We start from the raw sequence: 12,279 nt of genomic DNA, 5'->3' as shown, positions 1-12,279 counted from the left end.
ATTCTAAGTTTAATATTAAAACTAGCATGTTATTGACAAAACTAGTATTGAGTAAGAATGAGACTGATACATGGGAAAACGAAATTCGCCAGAATTAAAAAAGAAAGGAAACTCAGGACTCAGGACTGACCCTCCTCAAATCAAAGAGAAGAATCTTGGCTCTGAATTATTTGAAAGTGCATTAAAGCTTGCTTTCTTTAATTGCTCTGCTGGTAATTAAAACCTCATTACTTTTAACTGAGCACAAATAGGGAAACTATTTCTAATTAAGTACAGATAAAATTGTAGAAATGTACATTCTGTATATTTTTGTGAAATGTAGTGATAACCTGTTTTTTAGATTAAAACCATGAAATTAATCTAGTCTGTCAGTTGGGATAGTGTTGATTAGGACATCACATAGGAAATTTATTAATAAATTCAGTGCAAGTAATGAAGAATTGTAGAAGCATTGCAAAATAGGTTAAAACCTAGTAAGAAGTAGGTTTGGACTAGAATTATTTGTGTTTATAAAGGAGGTTTCATTTATATTTTTACAAGTGGGACTCTCCTAGTGAATCTTTATGAAGGAGGAAAGAGCTTGAAATTTTTGAGGACTGGAATGATATAGAAGGACCTTAAGCAGCCTGTGGACAACTGAGGTCAAAAGCAGATGAAATTAAGCAGCATCAAACACATAGTTCCATTTTTTGTGACTAATAAAAAATTGTTCCAGAAGCTGGAAGTTCATAATTTAAAAATGTCAGAGAAGAAAGCATAGCTACAACATTAATTAAATGCAGAATGATTGAAGTGCTGATAAAAAAATGGTAAATGCAGTCCTAAGCTGTCTCAGATAAAGTATTTCTTGCAAAGACATAGAAATATTAAAGCCATTTGTCCTATCCTGCTGTAAAAGGGGTGTAAAGAATAGGGCCAGGAGACCAGCTCCCTTTGAAAGGCCTTTATTAAAAACAGCCTGGGTTGGGGCTCAAGGAGTGCACGCACACCACCGCTGCTCCCTGGATGGCGCAGAGGAGGAGGAGGAGATCAGCTCCATCTCATGGCGGATCTGGGCCTTCCATCCTCGTGGGAGTCTCTGAGAAGACACTTGTTAGCTTGTGGTCTGGGGTTGTCCAAATGGTCGGGTGCTGTTGATGTTATGGTGACGAGGTGGAACCAAACTCTGGTTGGTGTGAGGTTCCCTATGGTTGTGCCGACCCACAGCAGTTACACTCAGTCTTCGGTTCTGTGTTGGCTTGTTGCTGTTGGGTCTTGGATGGTACCTAAGGTACCTTAGGTGTCCCTAATTTACATAAGGTCTCAGGCACATGGTCTTCTGGGAGCAGTGGAAGTGATACCTGATGGAAGACAGGTACAATATAAACGGTAATTAAACGGGTCTTATCAAGGAATATTAACAATTAACAAAGAATATCAACAACTAACCATTTATAACAGAAACCATTAACCTTAAAACAATTAATCAGGAACTGGGATTTTATCCCCTACAGTTATGTTGCAGTTAACTGCTTTTATGTGCTAAGGCTTCTCCCATAGCCCCATTTCTCAGGCATTTTTTCTTGGACATCCAGGCATCTCCCTGACCAGAGAGAGGGGCTCACATCCAGCCCAGTTGTGGAAGGTTTCTCTCCCTTGATCAGCTGAGGCAAAGCCTCCAGCACGTGTACAGCCCCTAGAGTAATTTTTCACCCCATCTCTAACACATGTTGAAGTATAAGTAAAAATCAAATCGGTCCATCTCACCATTCTACAATGGAGTCACAATTTTAAATACTGTATACAGGAAAAATTAATTCAACCTCACTTGATGAGGGGAAAAGGAGTCTACTGGAAATTAAAGGAACACAGCTTGTTTAGACTAGCCAAACAAAGGCTAAGAAGAGATGTTACAGATATTTATGGATGTAGTGGGGGGGATAAATGAGCTATGAATAAATTGAGACAGGGACTTCTGTAATCCTCAGGGGAATAAGATTCTGAAGTGATCTTTTGGTAAAAGCAGTGTGAATGAAACACAAAACTCCTTTAACAGATAATAATTATACTGCAATATAGATTGTGATTACTTGTGATGTCAAAGGACTTAATCTTATGGCCTACGAAGTATCCTCCAGACAGAGTTTGTGCACTGAACAATCATGTTAGAGAAAATAGGTAACTCCTCTCAGAGTTTAGCATGAATGTCAAGGGACACATGGCAATTTTCAATAGCATATTCACAGTCTATGTGTTACTAAATCAAGCACAACACAGTTTAGAGACAAGAACTTTAAAGTAAACATCTATAACCTTAAAAAATTTGCTTTCAATTTTATTTGAATACTGTAGTATAATAAAATTTGTAATAAATAAATAGTTTCAGAATAAAAGAAACAAACAAACAAATACACCTTACTTTCCTCCTTATCGTAGTCTCCATGCCAAAATAAATAAAATGAGATACTACTCTGACATCTGAATGTTTTTCATGACAATGAGAGTAATAGTTCTTCTCTCTCTAAGTATTCAATGCACATTGTGAACAAAACAGATTCCAGCACACAGAAGGGACTGGATTACTGTCCTGTTGCTCATCTTCATGCTAATCTGGATAATGCTTTTGAGATCTTTTGATTCTGTTTTGTCCCGTATATGTCCCATGTATGCGTATATGTGCTGAATATACCTCTCAAGCTCAGAAGAGTAAGAGTCCACTGGGAAAATCTCCTGGATGTCTTTAGGGTATAGAGGCAGAAGATACATCTGTCAGTGGAGCCTTTTCAGCTTTAAGGATTGCTTATTGCCTACAAGAAAATCTCCCTCTGTCTGGAAGAGCTTTTCTCCCTGGCTGACAGTTGCCATCCAAGAGAAGTCGACTTTTAACATGGATTTATCTCACCCAGTCATTCAGGCAATCAAGATTTTATATAGACCAAGCACAGGCCGACTATAAGAAATAAATAAGATTATTTCATCTTAGAAATAAGATACTACTGAAATAAATAAGATTATTTCAGACAACAATTAGCTTTGAAAAATGCTTAAGCCATTGAAATTTAAGGCAGTCTAAATTTCAGTCTCATGTTTTTAAAGTACCTGCACTGAGTTTTTGAATGACATTCTAGCCTCCAGATCTATAAATTTTGCAGTCTCAGTTAACATAAAGTCCAAATACTACCAGATTTCTGTTTGAAAGTGTTTTGTTCTAATAAATGAAGATCTTTTTTTACTATATTAATCTTTAAGTGGATGCAATCTCCCTTGTTTGTAATTCTATGCTATCCTGTATTTTTTTCATTGCAGAGCTTATTTTAGTACCTCAGGCACTCAGGCATATGAACTTGGCATCTTATTTCCCATGTCATAACTGATGTTATATCCTTCTGGTTTGTTATGGACTATTTTTGCCTTCCCCATTTTTTTGTTGTCTTATTATATTATTTGATTTAATATCAAGAGTGATTATTCTGTTTATCTTCTACCAGTCCTATGTCTCCTTTTTCTTCTTCCTGGATCTCCTTTGAGAAGAATTATACACTCTCTGGAGGTGACAAGTCAGACAGTTGAAAAGCCAGCACAGCATCTGATAAAGAAATTTATTAAATACAGGACACATACCCTGAGTCTGGAAGTCAAACTTATTTTTATAACTGGTTGTTAATTTTATAACTGGTTGTGTTTAAGTGTGCACGACAAAAAGGGCAGAGGAACTCTGTTTCATGCCACTACTTTACTTCATCATCTTTGGTGCAATGTAAACATAGACTTACAATACTATGAGAATGAGAAGCTGTCACTTAAAGATATGTTATATGTATTTTCAAAAATGGTTATATTTTTGCTCTGTTTTTGAGCACCAGAGTAGGCACAAGACTTTATTCTCATAACTCAGATCAGCCTTCCCTTCAAATTTACCCTTGTTTTTACCTGTGGTTTAGTTTTTAGTTTTTAGTTTTAGTTTATAGTTTTTAGTTTTGTTTTTGATCTGAAAAAGTTGCTGCAGCAATAGTGAGAGTGTTAAGACAGGATTATACGAAAATAAGAAAACATGAGTAACTTTATTTCTTTCAGCAAAAGCGTGACATGCATAAAAAATGAAGCATTTATTCTCTTCCGTGGAAAAAATTTTTTGCTACTGTTACAAAATTGTTGCAAGTATTTCGTAATGCATGCAGTTTTACAAGATCAGCCAGTAGTGTGGTCCAGGTGGAAGCTGGCAATTCTATAACTAGATGTATTTCTCTCTTTGGAGTATGTCTATTATATTGTCATCTGAGGTATATGTGTTTAGTTTAATAGCCTCATATTACACAGAGATTGTCTTTTCAGTTGCAGTATGGGTAGCTGACAAGGGAGAGAATGAAGAAGTTTGTTAAAATGAACAGGCATTTAAGAAATTTACCTCCTAATCAATATGTTCCTCAGATTTCTTCAGCTACAGTAATGATAGTGGATATTGATGTATGAAGATGAACAGTTTGGTCCACATTATACCAAATTGGCATTTTTAAACTTTAATTGATTTGGACTTCATCAAATAAATTAATTGTGCAAAATATAGAAAATTTATCTTATTTTCTTATTTTTCCCCCATAGGCTTAGATGGTACACTAAAAATGTAAGCAGACCTCCTGGAGGCAACAAGTGAAACTCATTTCTATTTTAAAGCTATATTAATTCTGAGTGAAATCAAACTCACTCACATATATATTAAGGCAAGAAGTCCTTGGAAAAAAAATTGCAGATTTTTAATAAGTGCATTTTCAGTGGTTCCATTCACTCTGACAAACTCATAAATCTATTGCTGTCTTTCATCCATTATGGATTTATCAGTTCACGTGAGTAGATGTGACAGCTGAATATTGCTGAAATCCATACAGCAATGTCTCTGTTACCATGAAAAATGCAACTTGGGCTGAAAGATGAGCTGCCTGGTTTTTTTAAGCTTTTGGACTGTGTTTTCATTTTGCTTTGTTTAAAGCATGATTTAGACTATAGGAGACAGGGGAAATAAAAACCATGTTTAAAAGAATGTTTTGTTCTCTGCCTCCTGTCTTTGAGACTACAGTCAATGAAAACCACAATTTCGTCTTGACAATGTCCCCATATTTTCTTTCAGTTAGCACTTGAAAGATATGAAAATATAACTTTATTTAAAGCATTATTTCCAATAGATATAGGAAAGAAGATAAACATTATTAACTTCAGTATTTAGATTAAAGTTCTATGCATGTTCAATAGCATCTCTAGAACTCACCATATCTGTAACACATGGGCTTTCCTTTCTTGTAGCAATGACCACATGACTATCAATTTATGTATACTGTAAAACTACCATATTAAGTAACGGGATGTCCTAAGTGATTTTTGGACTAAATGCAGCATTCAGTACTCAGTCTCTATGGGATAATTAAAAAAAAAAAAAAAAAAATTGTGGAAGGTGCCTTGCTGTTTATTAGTTTGTACTGTAAATTGTGAGAATGCTCCTGATAAATTATTCCTGCACACAAAAATGAAAAAAGTGTCAAAATATGCTAATGAGGCTGTAATCAGACTAATAAAGAGAACATTCAAGGTCCACATTTTTGCTCTGAGAAAACTCTTTGGAAATGAAATTTTGGGCAAGTAGAGAAAGATTGGTGAATTTATTTGAATGTTTCCAATTTTATGACAGCATACAAATACAAATCACTTTTCAAGGCTGCTGAATAGATACTTAGAAACTTTCAATAGTACTAATTTGTGTCTATTTTTTCATATTACCACTCATGTAGCTCAGTAATTTACATGCTGAGTAACACTTTTCTTCCTCAATTCTAATGATGCCCTTTATAATCCCCTTTTTAATGCAGTGCCTGAACTTTAGAAAGGTCGTTTGCTGCCAAATGTCAGTCCATTTGAAGATGTAGCAATGGAAGCCTTCTTGTTTTATAAATTTTGCTGAATGAAATGCTTATGACTCAGTAAGATTGCTAAGTCTTTGGCTTCTGATTCCTGATTATTATTTTTAAAAAGGGGAGAAGGTAAATCTAAAGTAAATAAGCTTTTCTGAGCTAATCTCCCACTAATGTAAGGGCAAAACAAAGTCTTGTTATTAAATTTAGGGGGAGAAGAAACCTATTAGGCATCTTCTACTTTAGTAGAAAAGTCAACCTGAAAGTAGCTTTATAGAGAACATAACCTCTTAGGAAAGACACAGGAATTCATAATTGTAATCTGATGCAGACTTGACAACATTCAACACTACAGGATTTACCTAGATAAAAAATTTATGTCCAGTCCAACTCTAAGCTTTTTTTTTTTTTTTTTTTTTTCTTTCTTAGCAGGGAGGGTTCAACAAACTACAGTGATTTATCCTGGTATGAAATCACATTGGCAAACTCTGTTCTGCATTGATATTTTCATTGCTATTATAGCATTTACACAATAAGTAAATTTGAAATGGACAAGAACTCTAATATAAAAGTGGACAGAAGAGACTATTTTATTTTTCAATAAAGTTTACTTTTGTGTTGCAGTGCCACATCATTGTGGAAAGCTTTTCTGTCCACTTTGTGCAGTCCATCTTAAGGTAGTTTTCAAACCTTGATTTAGCATTGAACTTTACTGTATTGCATTGAAGGCACTAGATTTTCTCCTATGTGTAACTCCTCCAGGCAACACTGAAGGCTTATTCTTATCACAGAAAAATTGTGCTCTGTTTTTCTGGTGTCAGTTTGGAGGGTGTGGAGAAAACATAATTCTTTTATCCAAGACTATCTCTGGCTAAAACAAGCACTCACCTCTCATTTTATTTGAATGTTATCTCTGTAAGTACCTAAAAAACCACATGGGTTTTTGCACTCTGCTGCTTGTGAGGTGGATAAGAGGAAGGCTTTAATGGGATGACAGTGATCAGTTTCTTTGAAAATGAGAACTAACTATTTGAGGAGTACAGAAGAAAACAGAAATCACCTAAACAAGAACTGTGCAATTATCACTGGCTAGAGTATAAACAAATGCTCATGAAAAATGAAAGCACACTGGTCAATTCCCTCTATAGTTCAAGCATAATGCCTGAGTAATACAATCAGTGCTTATAGGTTTAGTTGTGCCCTTGATGCAGAACTAAGGGAGAAAACCTTGGCAGTGAGAGCTCTTGATTGAGAGAGGCCTTTAACAATGTCCTAGCTCTGTTTTAGTGTGCTCACTCAGCAGAGAACTCATTAGGCTTTACTATTTTAAACAAGATCTAAATCCCTTCAAATGCCGAAATATTTGATGTGTGACAAAGGAAATGTCTACTACAGCTTAAGAAACATCAACATGAATAATTGTTGTCGTCAAGTGCTTATGAGCAGCCACATAAACAGAGAGCTATGAGCATGTCCTCATTCTACTGACTGAGTAAACTGGGAGGGGTTGTAGTGGAAGTAAGAGCCTACAGACACAAATGGCTTTTGCCTGTCACCATGATTACACTCATCCTTTCTCAGGTTTTAGATGATGTGCCAGCCCAATGGCTAGCTCTGAACTAATTTGTTTTGCAGCTGAAGTCCAAATATGATTCTACACAAGGATTTTATTCAAGAGCCTTATTGGACAAAGATAGGAAAGAGTGAGTATGTTTGTCCTGACCATTGATCTGTAAGGCAGTTTTGCAGTTACTTTGGTTAACATGTATGTTGGCTGGAGATACCCTAGGAGTCTTTGTGCAAATCCAGATCTCAGCTGTCTCTTGTTCCTCACTGCACATTGCTACATGAAGTGTACCCATGCCCAAGATTGAACCATATACCTCTACTGTCTCTTTGAAAAGCAATTCATTTGCCATTTGGCAGCTCAGTTTTCAGACACTGCTTTGCTTTGATGGTCCTTTTTGATTCCAGCTTTATGCAAGTCACTGATCATAGATGTCCTTGCTTGTGAAAAATGATATGGTTTGAAAAAGATGAAACAGCAAGATTGAGGGAACTATTGGCTAATGACACAAAAGTAAATTTGTAGATCTTAAAATTATCTCTTTAATTTCCGTAATAATCTCATAAATTCTTACAGAAATATTAAAAATCTGGGTTCAGATTTCCATGGCACCTTGTGTCATGTGATTAAGAAAGAGATGAAGAAAGTTTCAGAATAAGCTTAAGGTGTTGGCAATGCTTCATGTATACTTTGCAGTTGCTTTGGTTCACTTATGTAGTCTTACACCTGTGTAAGCTGTCAAGTAGCAGGCAGCGAGTTCTCCATTACTTTAAATGTGTTTGTTGTGTGTTTTTCAGATAACCTTAATGTGGCATGTGACTAGACAGTTCAGTAAAAATTTCAGAGTGTATTAGTTATCTATAGTAATAATAATAATAATATCTATAGTAATAATAATAGTAATAATATATAGTTATCTATAGTAATAATAATATAGTAATAATAAATAGTAATAAATCTGAAAATTGTATGAAAATTAATTTGATGGAAAACCTGTCAGGGAAAAAATGTTCTCCTATGAAAACAAGAATCTTGGTTTAATCTAAAGACAATGTCATGGTTTAAGCACATGTAACAACTATGTCCCACACAACCACTTGCTCATGCCCCTCAGACAGGGAAGAGAATTGGAAGGCTAAAAGTGAGAAAATTCATTGGTTGAGAAAAAGACAGGTTAATAAGGGAAGCAAAAGCCATGCATACACAATGAAACCAAAACAAGGAATTCACTCAAGTCTTACCCATGGGCAGGTTGTTCAGCCATCTCCATAGGAGGAAGGGCCCCATCACAGGTAACAGTGACTTGGTACAAGTGCCATCACTCGGAATGTCCCCCTCTTCCTTCATCTTCCCCTCAGCTTTATGTACTTTGCATGGCATCACATGGTCTGAGATATGCTTGTGGTCAGCTGGGCTCAGCTGTCCTGGCTGCATCCCCTCTCATTTCCCTGCATACTCCCAGCCTACTCACTGATGTGTGTGGGAGGAACAGAAAAGGCCTTGATGCTGTGTGAGAACTGCTCAGAAGTAATTAAAACGTCCCTGAATTATCAACACTGTTTTCAGTGCAAATCAAAAAAATAGCCTCATTTAGCTGCTAGAAAATTAACTCCACCCCAGCCAAAACCAGAACAGACCATTATCCTGTGAAAATGTTATACCCTGCAGACACTGTTGACTCGAATAGATGGCAACTGAGAAAATGTAGATTTTTTTTTCTTATCAAAGTACCTCAGTTATAATTTTAATGATTAATCTGTGCTTTTCTTAATTTTAAGCCCTTACTTTTTAGATAGTTATCAAGCTTAGTGTACTATACATATTCAATGTTTCATATCTTGTTTGTAAAAACTTACCAAAGAGAGATGAAGGAACAAACTAAATAAAAGGGCTCATTTACTACTACATTTTTCAGGACTTAAAATTAAATTTTATTCTCTGTCTGAAACATCAAAATCATATCAGGTTCCATCCTGCTTCAGTTGCCTGAGATATTTGTGTCTCCTTTCCTGATAAACTTATAGGAATAAATACATTTTTGTTGCTTGTATCTTTTAAAAGTGTTTTGAGCTGTAATGCAAGTGTGTGTAATGTCTTCGAAGATATATCCTTGGCAAGGTTGAGCAATGCAATTCTTTGTTTTAAAGAAACAGAATTCAGAATAAAATTTATCATTTTTAATTAGATTACCTACTAAAGAAAAGATTGCTAGAAAGTGATGTGTAATTTCTTGTATGATCAGCTGGCCACTGCCCAAGATTACCTTTGGGAACACTACAAATATGCCCAAACCCCTTTCACTCTGAAAATTGGACACTCCTCTCTGGGCTGCTATAGAAATGTTTGTCCTATCTCCTGAGGGAAAAAAAAAAAAAGTCTAAGCGCCTTAAATAAATAAATACATAAATATGTAAGGAATGAACAAAAATAACATCCTGTTTTCAAAGCAGCAGTGTGTACAGTAGCCTAATTGAAATGGAAGAAACTTAATATAAAGTATTTCATCCAAAGAAGGCATTGAGGTCTATCTTCTAAGAGACAGTAGAGACAGTATCAGGTCTGATTTCACTCCTTTTTAAGCAGGAGAGTCCTGCAGGCATAACCAGAATATGATGCAAAGTACTCATTTTAATAGCAACAAGGAATTAAGCTCCAAATAAGCCACTCATCTACCCCTGCCTCTTCTGGTAAGGAAGAGACTAAAAAGGAGAAAGGTGTGTTCAACACACTAAAAGGTGTGTTGAAATAGCAATTTACAAAAAAGTACAAAACACTGGAATAAGACACACATACCAACACAAACGTTAAGAAGAAAAGCATGCAACAAAGGGAAGGTTTTCTTACCCACAAAAAAGTATAAGCACCTTTAACTCACAGTGTGTACTCATCTGAGTACTTAGCTCTATCTACATCACTCTGATCTTTGAAATAGATATAACCCCAAGAACTAGTGAACATTGCAGAGAGAATTTGGTATTGGCCTTTGCCCAAATCCAAGAACTGCAGTAAGATATGGTTTTCCTTAAAGTTGCAAGCAGCCTTTCAGATATTACAGTTCACTGAGAAACATAGGTTTAATTCCTTCCTAACAAAGGAATGACTCAAAGCTAGGTTTGAATTTCCTGTTTTCTTCATGCCATTGAACAAAACATGGGCAGTGTCAATAAGATCTCTGTTGTCATATCTTTTAAAGAATAATGTTTTCTGACTTCTAGGCCTAAATTCTGGACTTAGGAACCAGGTGGTGCCCATATGGCAGAGTTTCAGGTAAATATTAGTTTAGGTCCTTTTAATACTGTTCTGAAACATTATAAATTCGTGTATTTGGATTCCATTCTGCATTCCATTCCATTCTGGCATAAGTGATTAAAAATTTGGTGCAGCTTGGCCTAATTTATTGAGGGCTAAGTCCTTTCTTCAATTTAGTGATAATCCTTCCATAATTTCAGTAAGGATTGAGAAAATCTACTGCTCTGTCTAGTTCACCTATCTAGTAAGCGATTAAAAATTATTCCTTAGTAAAAAAAAAAAGCCAAAAGGGAAAATAAGTAGTAAGAAATACAATAGTAGGTCCAATATATCTTTTTAGGGTGAAAGAGGGAAGCACAGACTAGCAAAATGCTATTCAGGTCAACTATAAACTTAATGTGTAATATGAAAACTGCACAACTGAATCTTACAAAAGGACCAGCACAGTTGAACTAGGGGGGATTTTCTGACACTAATTCACAAATTCACGAATTCTGTATTTTCTTTGTCATGAACCACGTTGGTATTACTTTTAAAGAACTTAATTGTAAGCTTTATTCTAAGAATTTAGCCTATACTTTTGATAAAAAATTGCCAAAAATATTATATGAACACTCTCTTTTCTAATGAGAAGAAAATATTGAAGCTGTGAAAAAGTTGCATGAAAAGCCAGGGAAAAAAAAAGAAAGAAGTTTATGTTATCTTTCCAAGGGATATTTTAATTGATTTCACACCTTTTATTCTTTTTAATGGACTGCCTTTTGTCTGATAAAATTAAACAGAGTTTATATACTACTGTAGCAAGGGTTGCCTTGTTTGGGGATAATGTTAAACTCTCTCACAAATAATTATTGATTTAAAATTATTCTGACTGGTTTCAGGTAGGTGGAAAAGGCTGTAAGTGGAATAAATCTCTCTGACATCTTTATTTTCTTAGTCCAGCATTACCCTCTTTCTGGAAGCATCATGCATAAGTTGTGTTGACAGACTTTGCTTTAAAACACAAATCTAGGATTCCTGTGAAGGAGAGCTAATTGCTGCCTTGTTGCATGAAAGTTTCATGGTGCTTGCAATGAGGATCAGGGGGCAGTCAGACAGTAATGTCCAAGCAGAAAAACTGTATCTGCAATACATCTGAGGGTGAGGGCACCTGACTGCAGATATCATTATTTCACATCCTCGGTGATTTTTGACAAGCTGCCAAAATATTCTGAGATTTATGTAACCACAATACATAATTGAGAATTTAAAGTGTTTCTGTGTCATGTTTAGAGTCCTTTATGTTCTTATAAATGAAGTGCTATGATTACCATAGAGATTACCAAATCTTTTCCTTGTTGGATGAGAATTGCTGTAAGCATTGAAAGTGCATGTTAAAAAAAAATTTATATATCTTTCTTCTTCACAAATATTACTCAAGCTCACAGTAGTTTTACAACTCTTTGTAGGCTCATAACATCTCTGGAAGAGATTGTAAAAGATACAAAAGGATTGTAAAGAAGGATGCAACTCACAGATCACGTCCAATCAAGGGCTGCAGAGAAGAACTTTTATTCATAGTCTGTGTTTCTGTCTTCATGCTCAGAT

General features: G+C 35.4%; 1 long non-coding RNA gene across 1 annotated transcript; it reads right to left on the bottom strand.

Annotated features, from left to right (window-relative positions):
* Positions 1-928: 928 nt before the first annotated feature.
* On the bottom strand, positions 929-8,876 carry LOC310923340. The gene is made up of 2 exons (XR_014592582.1): positions 8,685-8,876; positions 929-1,340 (listed from the first exon to the last, which is right to left on the bottom strand). It is a non-coding gene; the product is annotated as an uncharacterized lncRNA (long non-coding RNA).
* Between the last annotated feature and the right edge of the window lie 3,403 nt (positions 8,877-12,279).

The sequence above is a fragment of the Zosterops lateralis genome (assembly GCF_965231275.1).
Source record: "Zosterops lateralis genome assembly, chromosome: Z".
Lineage (NCBI taxonomy): Eukaryota > Metazoa > Chordata > Aves > Passeriformes > Zosteropidae > Zosterops > Zosterops lateralis.
This window is presented reverse-complemented; position numbering and strand designations above follow the sequence as displayed.